At 58.0% G+C, this 11278-nt stretch overlaps 1 protein-coding gene across 7 annotated transcripts in view; it reads right to left on the minus strand.

Annotated features, from left to right (window-relative positions):
* The window catches only part of DLGAP4 (DLG associated protein 4), a 199284-nt gene extending 188608 nt beyond the window's left edge, over positions 1-10676 (minus strand). For 2 of the 7 annotated variants that reach the window (XM_023251268.2, XM_023251269.2), the window contains exon 1: positions 10588-10668. The gene's annotated coding sequence lies outside the window, so the exon portion shown is untranslated. Of the gene's footprint in view, positions 1-10587 lie in introns of all 7 variants that reach the window. The other 5 variants (XM_023251270.2, XM_023251272.2, XM_023251271.2 and 2 more) reach the window with 5 other exon arrangements.
* Between the last annotated feature and the right edge of the window lie 602 nt (positions 10677-11278).

The following is an 11278-nucleotide window of genomic DNA, read 5'->3' on the forward strand; positions in this document are numbered from 1 at the left end:
ATTAAAACAGCTGGACATTAATACTTGCCGCTATTAACACCTCATTTTTAAAGGGCAATAAGTCTCCCTTTAAACTCCCAGAGTCTCCCGCCCCACCCTCACTCAAGCTCACCCTAGACAGGATGATACAGTGGCTAAGAGCATAGGCCATGAGGACGGGCAATCTGGGTTCAAATCCCAGCTCTGTTAGCTGCTGCTCGACCTTAGGAGTGTCATTCTCCCTCTCTGTGACTTGTTTCCCCATGTGTAGAGAGGGGACAGTCATCCCTCCCACCCAGAGTCCTTGGGTGTATTAGAGAGAAAGATAATTCAAGATCTGGCTCAGGTCTTACTGGAAACAGTCAGCATCACTCCTATTTAGCATATGGATGATGAGTCTACACCAGATTCCCTCAAAGTGGCTCCTGCACTGTATATATGTGAAAGAGAGGTAATAAATGTTTATGATCGTTTTAAGCCACTAACTTTTGGGGTAATTTGTTACGCAGAGGTAGATAACTAAGGCAGACGGTGAGCCTTGAGATGGAGTGGAAGAGAGGCGAGAGAAGCCAGAAGCTGCTTCCAGAAGGTGTGGTTTACCCTGCTCTCATGCTGGGTATGCAGGGGCTCCCCTCTAGTGGCCCCAGTCTGTCCAGAGATGCCTCCCTCCCAACCTCAGCCTTCCCTGGGTGGCTGCTTCTTACAACTGTTTACAGATGCCAGAGCAGATCTGAAACAGCTCATCTAACCCACGGAGCCTACTATGTGCCAGCACAGAGTTAAGGCTTCCACATTGGTTTTCATTAAATTCTCACAACAGCCTCTGGAGCTGAATATTATTATCCCCATGGCCTAGAATAATGTCTGGCACAGTAGATATTTGTAATAGTTAGTGTGGACTAGGCTGCACTGACAATAGACCCCCAAATTTCAGGGGCTTACAGAATGAGAAACATATTCCTTTCAAGCAGTTGGGCTTCTCCCCAGGTTGGCAAAAAACAGCCCTGGTGGGTCCATAAACTAAAAGGAGTCAACCGAACAACCAACTTCCCGATTGCTCGACACCAGGCACCCCCACATTGCCCCAGATGGGCTCATGCAGTCATTGCTCCTACTCCCAGTACGGGAGGAAAGGAGCGAGGGGACGTGTAGGCTGAGCTCTTGTCTGAGGCACCTGCCACGTGACCTGGCCCCTGTGCAGGAAAGGAGCCTGAGGGGGCACCGGCTGTACTCTGGCCACCGGGCTCAAAAGTGCTCGGCTCACACTCATGAGCCATGCGCCCACTATGCTCCAGGCCCCAGGCTGGGCACCGCTGGGAGCACCAAGAAGCATCAGCCTGGCCCCTGCCTGGAGGGGTAGGGGAGTCAGACATATAAGTGGAGCTCATAGTGCACAGGCCTCTGGAGTCCGGGCAAGAGTGGCTCACGTGAATGAGAGAGAAAGTCTCCTGAAAGGGCAAGGCCTAGGCTGAGTGGTAAATAACAAATAGGAGTTACCAAGCAAAGACTTTGGGGAAGGGTATTCTGGGCAGAGGGAACAGTAAATGTGAAGGCTGGGGGCCAGAAGACATGGAATGTTCTGTAAGTCCCAATTCACTCAGCTGAGCTGTAAGTGAGAGCATGCCGGAGGGGGCCGGAGGGGGCTGCAGGAGTGCACGGGGGCAGGTGACAGAGGCCACTCAGAGCTCTGGGCTACGATGAGGTGTGAGGGGCTGGGTGTGGCTTCCGGATCACTTTGCCTGCATGTAGATGGTCTATGGGCAGGAGACCTGGGAGGGGGATGGGAGAGTCATCTTGGCCAGAGGCCATGGAGGCCAGAGCCAAAAGACGCTTGAGAAGGGGACATGGGGCAGGGAAGGAGCCCAGCCTCTGCTCTGTGGCTGAACTCCCAGACCCGTCCCAAGGGCTCCAGGGGCAAGGCTGCCTCCCCGCCGGGAGAGAAATGGCCTTGTCATTTATCAAACCCAGCCTGGCAAATGGTTCCTGGAGGCCTCGGGGCTGCTGGCCATGGGTCCTCTCTGCCCACCACTGCCCACTGCCTGTGTCCCTGCCCCGTCCAGCATCAGCAGAGGATGGTGACACCAGGTCAGCAGAGGTCAGTTGGCTCTGGCCTCAGCCTCAGCAGGCAGGCAGATGGCCAACACTCCATGCCAGTGCCGGGAAGGCCTGGGGTGTGGCCAGCCAGGAGAGCACTGTGGGTCTGCCCTGCTCCGGAACCTTCTGTGGCTCCTCAGTTTCTTTCAGTGGGAAGCATCCATGCAAGGGGTGGTACTGAGGAGAGGAGTCCCCTCTCCACGCTAACCTGCGGTGGGACCTCAGTGAGAGCCAAGGGTTCTGCTAACTACAACCAGGGCAGTCCCTTCAGGAACCCCTCAGGGATCTGATTCACATCTGGCAAGTTTCCAGCCCCACTGGGGCAGGCTGCTTCACCTTTCTGGGCCTCAGTTTCCTCATGTGTCAACAGTGCATCCTGTATCCCACCAGGCCCTGATTCCACCTCACATGAAGCCCCTTGCTCTCCAGGCTTTGGAACTTCATACTGCCCCTGCTGCCCACCACAGGGTTAACTCCTTCTCCTCCCAGGCATCAGGTCTGTCACCTCCTTGGGGTAGCCCTCCCTGACCCCACCAGACTAGGTTTCCTTATACTCCGTGGCAGCAGCACAGGTCACTGATGTGAGTTTATATTCGTCTGGGAAGTTATCATGACTGTTGGCCTCCCAAGAGGATCGCGGGCTCCCCAGGCCAGGGACCAGGAGTTCCACTGGCTGATATAGGCCCAACACCTGCTCTGGGCACAGAGCAGACACTTCGCATGTGTTTGCTGAATGAATACTTAGAAGAAAGGGAGGAAAGAAAGGGAGGTCAGGAGGGATGATAATATCTACCTCCTAGGGTCGAGAGCACCTGACAATACACAAAAGGCCTGGCTTGAGTGGGGGGCAACGTCACTCACACGCACGTGTACACACACATCTCTCACACACTCCCCACACACATATACACACATACCACATAAAACGTTCACACATACTCCACACACACACACATACCCGCCCCCCCATGCGTGCAGGGGAGCGAAGAAGGGGCCTGAGGGTGGCCTCACCTCCCTGTCCACACCCACATTACCCAGAGCCCCCTGATAAACCAGATATAAGAGAGTCAGATCACGGGGTACCTGGGTGGTTCAGTCAGTTAAGCATCTGACTTTAGCTTAGGTCATGATCTCATAGTTCACGGGTTCAAGCCCCGCATTGGTCTCTGTGCTGTCAGCCCAGAGCCTGGAGCCTGCTTTGGATTCTCTCTCTCCCTCTCTCTGCCCCTCCCCAGCTCACACTCTGTCTCTCTCTCAAAAATAAATAAACATTAAAAAAAAAAACTAAAAAAAAAAAAGACAGAGAGAGTCACATCTACATATCGGCAGAGGCGGGCCTGGCCCAGTGGGGAGCCAAGACCTCTGCCCAGACCTCTGTCCCCACCCACGTTGTCCCTGGAAGGCCTCACACATGCCCAGTCCTCCAGGAATCTCTCACACCCCAAAGGTGGCAGGTTTCCCTGGAGAAGAAGTGCGAGATGCTGACACTTCCTTGCCTGTCATCACACCTTGGCTTCAAGGGTGGGTGCTGGAGGTCGATGAGGAAGCTCAGAAAATTCCCAGAAGTGCCAGCCAGGTAGGGGTCCAGAGATGGGCTGGGGCAGCTCCAACCCCCTACCCCACCCCACCCTTAGCACACAGATGGAGAAACTGAAACCTAGAGAAGGGAACAGGAGGCTCACAGTGACCCAGCCGGCTTCCTGCCTGGGGTCTGCCTTCTGGCCTGGATGCCTGACTCACACGGACCTGGGTTTAAATCCTAGATCTACCATTCATCTGCTGTAAGCCTCAGTTTCCTCGGATGTAAGATGGACATGATCAGAGCACCTTGCTCCCTCCACTGTGGGGGACACATATGGAAAACACATGTGGCAGAGGGCCCTGTCCCTCCAGGAGCTCCTCCTGAGTCACAGGGACCCCTCAGAGCCATCAACACAAGCTGCCCAGTCGGCCTCAGAATCCCCAAGCCCAGCCTTCACAGTGCACACTGCCCAGAAAAGGCAGGCAACCACGCCAGGGTCACACAGCAAGGCCCCAACACACTGGGACTCGAACTGGGCCCTGTACAGCAGAGCCTCCCACCCTACAAGTGGATCTGGCAGAGCCGAGGAGGTGCCAGGGCTTGTCGGCAGCCAGAGGGAGGGAGGCAGGCAGGCAGCTGGGGGTGGTGGGAAGAGCCTTTTCTCCCCTGTCTTTAGCAAACCCGGATCCCCGTCTCCAAGCTGCGCTCCAGAGCCCTTGATTGCTGCGTCACTGCGCGCAGTCAGCCCGCAGTGGGCGGAAGGAGAGGCTCCCTCCCTCTGGCTTGAGCTTAGGGGACAGGGATAGGTGGGAAGCCAGGCAGAGGGTCAGGGGTAAGGACAAGGAGGGCTCCCTGACACCTCCCAGAGGGAATCTCAGCTCCATTCACCCCTGGAGTCACAGAGGGCTGAGCTAGGCAAGCCTTGGAGACCTAACCCCCGGAACTTCAACAAACAGATGGAGATCATGAGGCCCAGAGAGGTGCTGGGATTCCGTAGGGGAGTCCCAGCAGCAAACCAGGTCCCCAGTCATTCCAAACCCCCATCTCCTGGGAGCTGCAAAGCAAAAGCCTCCTGGACCCACCCCTGTCACCGCAGGCTCATCTGTCACAGTAGAGAGAAAAATATGTGAACCCAGAGGCCTATTTTCACTCCTCAGCCCGATATCTGGGGGCACAGAGACCCCCTCCTGCACAATCACAAATACTTCATCAGGGTGTGGTTCTGAGCCCCTGTCATGGGGCCCAGCACAGTGCGAAGGTACACAGCAGGTACTCAATAAGTGGTCTTGTACTCCATTTATATGCCAGGATGCCTGCCCCATTTCTCCATTATCAAAGACAGAACCTGCCCACATCATATGCTTTCTAAAGATGACCCCCTCATGTACCAAATGTGGCTAGAGCCATTTTTGAAGCAAACTCCGGGGGATGGGTCACCTGTACAGGCCTTCTTAGGCTGAAGGAAGGAATGCAAATGCCACGTTTGTTCTGCTGCCTTCTCACAAGCGTCTGTACCCCTGTGCTAGGCTCTGGAGGCTGCTGTTTGTGAGGGATCTGCCCCTTCATCGAGTGATCCCAGGAATCCAGCGTCTCGTGCCGCATCTATGGTCCCTCCTCCACACCCGTGTCACCACCCAATGCCCCTGGAGCCCTATAGATGGGCCACCTCCCAGAACTGTGAGTTAGTGAAGAGCAAAGTCACGGGGAGGGGCATTGTTCTCTTGCTAACAGCCATGCGACCCACCAGGCCTCTGGTGGGGCCAGGAAGGGACCACTGACATCTAGGGGCGCTCCTGAGCTGCTGTGGGCTCAGGCCAAGTCCTACCTCTAGCGAGTGGCCAGGTTCCCACAAGCCAGGGTCTGGGTCTGCCACATTCAATTCCCACGGCCCAACGTGCACCTCTATACACACACACCCCCTCACCCATCACTGCTGGCGAACACATCTCCAGAATGTGGGCGAAGACTAGATTCTACACTCTAACCGGTTTGGATTCAAATCCTGGCACCCTCCACTTTGCCAGCTCTGGGGCCTTGGGCAGCTACAGCTCTCTGCGCCTGTCTCCTCATCTGTAAAATGGGGATAATAATAGGGGTCATGGGACTAAAGGAGAGGCCGAATTTAAGGGGCTTTCAGCTGGTGCTCATTAAACAGAGGGCCCAGCACTGCACTTGGCTCCCGGGAGTTGGTCACTGGTACTTGGCTCGGTGAGTGGGTGTTAGCCACTGACACCACTGCCATTATCATTATCATCACCAACAGCAGCAGGGATCCCCAAGCCTGGTTTTGCAACCAGCCCTGGTGAAGGGTGTAGCAAAATTCTCCAAACAAAATTTGCTTCCATTCATTTTGGGTTTTTGAAAAGGCCACGTCAGACAGCTTGGCGGGGAGGAGGCGGCGTTGCGAAACCCAGCACAGAGGGATCCAGAGCCCCACTCCTCGGCTCAGGAAATGATGTGCCATCAGCTAGCAATAGGCTCCTGTGCGCGGGCACCCCAAGGGCTCCTGGGCTGTGGGTTCACCTCCTGCCACCCTCTGGGTGACCTTGGGAAGCTACCCAAACTCTCTGAGCCTCAGTTTCCTCATCTGTTAAATGGAGACATGCCCACCTCTGGGGGTAGGGGGCGGGGTGGAAAGATGTGGAGATTAAATATCTTCTGCAAACTGTTGTACATGGCCCGAAGGCCTCTGTCCTGGCCAGGGGCATCCACCAGCAGACTGTGGACAGGGTGTAAGAACAGAACACACACTTCCCCCCACCATGGGCCATGACAAAAGTCTGGTCACACAAGTCTTAGTGGGCCCCCCACAGGAGTCTGATGAAGTCAAGGGCGGGCTTGTCTTTGGTCCAACACACAGGAGGCCTCTCATCAGTGACAGCCTTTTCCAAAAAGGGTGCAGTGAGAGTGTGCATAATGGGGTGCCTTTCCCACCAGAGCCAGCCCCCGCACTCCCTTAACTGACAGGTCATCTGTCAGAAGAAGCTGCTGAGCCTCATCAGCTCCCCGTTGACCCCCGCCCCAAGCGCTAATACACACTGGCCTCCAAAGCCACTAGAGCAAACCCAGCCCCATCCCAGCTCTCCACATGCTCAAAGAAGAGGCAGGGGCCTTGAGAATTCCCCTCCTGGGCTGTCAGGATCACAGACTCCACACTGAGACGGTGGAAATTCTCTGAGATCACAAGGTCCAAGCTTGCACTTTATCAAGGGAACCCAGAGAGGGGACACGCTGCATTCAAGGCACACAGCAAGGCAGCAACAGGGCTCCGGGCACACTGCCCCCCTCCATGACAAGCCTCCTGTGGGCTGCCCCCTTCCCCAGGCCTGCCCAGCACGTGGCTGCCTCCCAGCTCTCATCAATGTAGTTCTCTCAGCCAGCAGTGCCCTTCCGGCCATTCTCCATCTACCCAAATCCTCTAATCCTCCCAAATCCACCCCAGATCTAGTACATGTCCTCCAGGAAGCACTTCCCACAGGCCCAAACTCTTCCCAGCACCGGACAGCACCAGCCCCCAGCTCCAGGAAGGGCCTGGCAGGGTGACTACAGTTCACAGAGCGGGGCCCTGTGGGTTTGACTCTGTCCCCATCCCTAGGGGACACTGAGCAGGCCTCAGGAAGCCCTGGTGGCCCGAAGACAGAATGGAGCATTAGGAAATGGCAGACAAGCTAGTGGACAAGTTGGTGACCTACTGAATGAAAGTAAGGAAGTGATGATGTGTATAATGAATTGGCAGAAATAAATGTCAGACCATATACCCCTGAAGACACAGGCTCCTGCCCAAGCATGGCTCCTCACTCTCTTATAGAGTCTTTGAGGTCCTACAGACACACTGGGATTGTAGAGGCTATGGGCCTCTAACCCCACAGAGCCTGACCAAATGCTTTTGAGTTTGCAGGCCCAGCTGGAGACCAGGAGCCCATATGGACAGTTGTACTGACAACTAGACCTGGTCAAGGCTCCCACCATGTTCTGCAACCCAGCCCTTGACTTAGGATGGCCCAAATGACACTTGTCCATTCATTCAGCCAAATAAATGGACCGAGGGTCTAGAATGAACCAAGACCTGTTCTCAGCACCAGTGGGATGGCATAAAGAGGCAGGCACGACCCTGCTCTGCTCCACACAACTACATCAAGAGGCATTCAGTAATAAGGAAGAGTGGCTGGTAGTGAAGGCAGAGGCCCGTGGGGGCTGGGAAGTGGTGACAGGGATACTATCTGGCCTGGGTGTCAGGGAAGGCTTTCTTCTGGAAGTGATACACCTAAGTTGAGTCTGGATGAGAAGTAGTAATTAAGTAGGCAAATGGGAAGGGGGCGGTGTTCAGGTAGAGGAACCAGCGTGTGCAAAGACCCTGAGGCTGGAGGCAATGAGGCCTGTTCCAGGAACTGAAAGCAGGCCAGGGGGACCCAAGCCAAAGAGGGAAGGGAGGAGCTGTAAGATGTGGCTAGAAAGGCAGCTAGTCTGGGGAGGAGGCTAGGCTTCATTCTAGGAGTAGTGGGCATATATTGAGTACCCATGGTGTGCTTTAAAAAAAAAAAAATCTGGATTCAAGATTTTATTCACATTATAGAATGTTTAAGTGGAAGTGTTTAAATGCACCATAGTCAGATAATGCTATTTTTAATGCTTTTCTGAATGACTGAATCTATCAATTAATCACAGATATATGGGAGCATAGAGACCACCTGCTCCTGTCCCACAGAGTGCCCAGTACAATTCCTCAGAGCCTCCCCATCATGTAGAAACACTGGCATTTATGAAGCTAGTGGCCCCATAAACTGCACAAGAAATTAACGAGATGTCAGTGGGCGCCCTGGTACGTCCAATTCGTCACCAAGTCTTACAAAAGCTCTAAAGTACACAATCTATCCTTAGCTCCGAGTGCTGTTCAGCCTCCTTTCAAAAAACACCAATTCAGCTGCCAGGCAGCCTTGCACCCAGGGCATAGCCCTCGAACCTGCAGCTCTGTTTCAAGGCGGAAACCAGCCGGATGCTGCCCTGGGTCCCACATAACCCAGCCATCAGGCCTGCTCTGCCCCACACTTTCTCTCTAGTCGGGGCCTTGCACTCCGCCCCAGAGCCTGGCACAAACTGTCTCTCCTCTGCCCCCAGACAAAACAGGGGCTCCTTGAGGGTGGGGACCACATCAGATCATTACACGTCTCTAGCATCCAGCACAGGCCCAGTCCAGTCTCTGATGGATGAATGACGGAAGGGTGCCATGGACATCACACAGAGGCACACTCACAGAAGTTGAGCTGCTGTTATCTGGGCTCCAGGAGGACTCAGGAGTCCTGGCGCACCCCTGCCACAGCACAGGCACACGCACACACGCCTGCCCCACGTGCACAGCCAGTGTCTCCAAGAGCTGCTGGGAACACACTCTGCATCTGCTGCTGACTGGCCTCCAACAGCCAGCTCCAGGGCCTGGCGGTGGCTCCCAGCACTCCAGCCACCAATCGGTCACCCAGCTCTGCAGCCCCACCCAGCCCTGCTGCCCATGGGAGTCTGGCTTAGGCCCCTCAGGCCACCCTGGGACCAGACAGCCCACAGTTCCCTCTGTGGGACAGAAACTGGGCTCCTCCAACAGCCACTCTCGGAGATGATCCTGTACAACCTCCAGCCTCCGCCACCTTGAGCCTTCAGGAAAACACAGCCCCCTCCCACAAGTGAAGGCACAGGAGCAGAGACAGCCAGAACCAGGACTCTGGGGAGCTAGGCTGAGACTGAAGGTGCACCAGGGGTAGAGGCAGGCCGGTGCAGCCTCCTGGGGCTGGGGATTGCAGCCCGCCCCCCCCCCCCCCGTCATTTCCACTTCCAGGCAGGTGGGGGTGCAGGAACCCTCCCCCCCCACAATTAGCACTGCCCCCCAAGCTTGAGGCTTACATCCTCAGGGCACCTCATCCACCCCCTCACCCACCTCCCCACAACTGGCCTTCGCCAATCCATAGCCCCTTTCCTCATTTCATTCCCACAACATCAACAGTCCCTGGCTGCCCGCCCCTCTGCAACACCGGCAGCTCTGAGGAAGAAGGGGAGAAGGGAGAGGGATGAGAACGCCAAGGAATGGAACGATGGAGGGGGGTTGGAGCCGGTAGGTTCGGCCGAAAGAGGCCAGGGGCAGTCATCACATGTCCAGGTAGCACATGTCCCCTCCCAGCAGGCCCCGCACATCTGGACCCAGCTGGCCTCTCCGGCCAGCGGGTCCACCTGCCACGGGCTCTGAACGCGAACCCCTTTCACCGCGGGGCGCCGCACGTGGGGGCCTCCCGTGGCCATGTGAGCGCCCCCCCAACCCAGGTGCCCAGGTCAGCCCAGCCCCTCCCGGGTACGCAAACAGGGAGGGGGCGCCATGCAGCGCTGGGAGGTGGGGTTGCCCCCGCCCCCTCCCCAGATGCCGGGTCCGGGAAAAGAGCTCCGGAATGGGGGTGCTGGCTGGGCAGGCTCCCGGGGCTACTGAGTCGGGATGGAGGCAGCTGGGCTGAATGGAGAAATGCCCCGGCCGGCCGGCAGAGCCCTCCCTCTCCTTAGCTCCCAAGGTTGGTGGGGAGGGGAGGGGTCTCCCTGACCCCCTGGCCGCCCTGCGGATTGAGGGTCGGGCCCGAGGAGGGGCTTCCCAGCTTTGGCAGCCTCTTGACATCGGAGAGTCCGCGGGAAAAAGAGGTGGAATGGGGGTCCAGCCCTGGCTAGGGGGTTCCGGGCCCCAGGCACGCCACCCCCACCCCCGCCCGCTTTGGGGGTCCAAGAAAACCTAGACTGGAGGATCCCACCCAGAGAAGGGGGCTTGCCAGCCGCAGAACCGCCCCCTCGGATTGGGGGCTCAGAAGACGGAACTGGCAGGGGGAGGGGGCTTTCCTGCGCCAGCGCCGCCCGTCGGTTTAGGGAGGTCTGTCCGGGAGGAGACTCGGATCGGGGGTCTCGCCGAGGGACGGGGCGCACCGGCCCCGGAAAGGGGGTCTGGCCACTGCGCGCCACCCCCGCGCCCTCACCTGCGCCGGGCGCCTCGGCCGCCTCCGGCCCTCTCGGCCGCTGCGCTGCGCCGCCGCCGTTCGGGTCCGCTGGCAGGTCCGCCGCCTAGGCCCCGGCCCGGGCCCCGGCCCGCGGGCGCCCCATGCCTCTCCTCTGGCCGGCGCGGCGCCCCAGATGCGGCTGCGGGAGGAGGAGCCGCGCGGCCCCGGCTCCCCGAGAGCGGCGGGGAGGGGGCGGGGGGCGGGGAGATGCGCGCGGGGGAGGGGGCCGCGCGGCTGCGCCCAAAACCAGGCGCGGATCCGGCCACCGGCCCGGGGCTGGGGGGGGGGGGGGGGGGGGCGCGCCGATGCCGGCGCCCACCCCCACCCACGCCCCCGCAACCCGGGGTGGGAGGGGGAGGGTCTCCGCGGCCAGCGACGCTCTGTCGCGAGCCGGAAGGGCGCTTGGAGATCCGCGGTCGGCCGCCCAGAGAGTGCAGGCTACTGGCACAAGGTCACACAGCGTGGGCTGCGGTAGCGCGGGAACCTGGAACCCCAGGCTACAGAGCTGGGCAGTAGGAACCTATGTGGACCCGGCGTCGGCTGGGTGGAGGAGGGAAACTGAAGCTCACAGTGGACGAGACTGGCCAGGTCCACACCGTGCAAGTCCGGAGGCTCCTGGGATTTGAACTTGGGGCTACTGAGCCTGGGAACACGTGCCCCGTCCTGGTGA

Source organism: Felis catus, chromosome A3, assembly GCF_018350175.1.
Source record: "Felis catus isolate Fca126 chromosome A3, F.catus_Fca126_mat1.0, whole genome shotgun sequence".
Classification (NCBI taxonomy): domain Eukaryota; kingdom Metazoa; phylum Chordata; class Mammalia; order Carnivora; family Felidae; genus Felis; species Felis catus.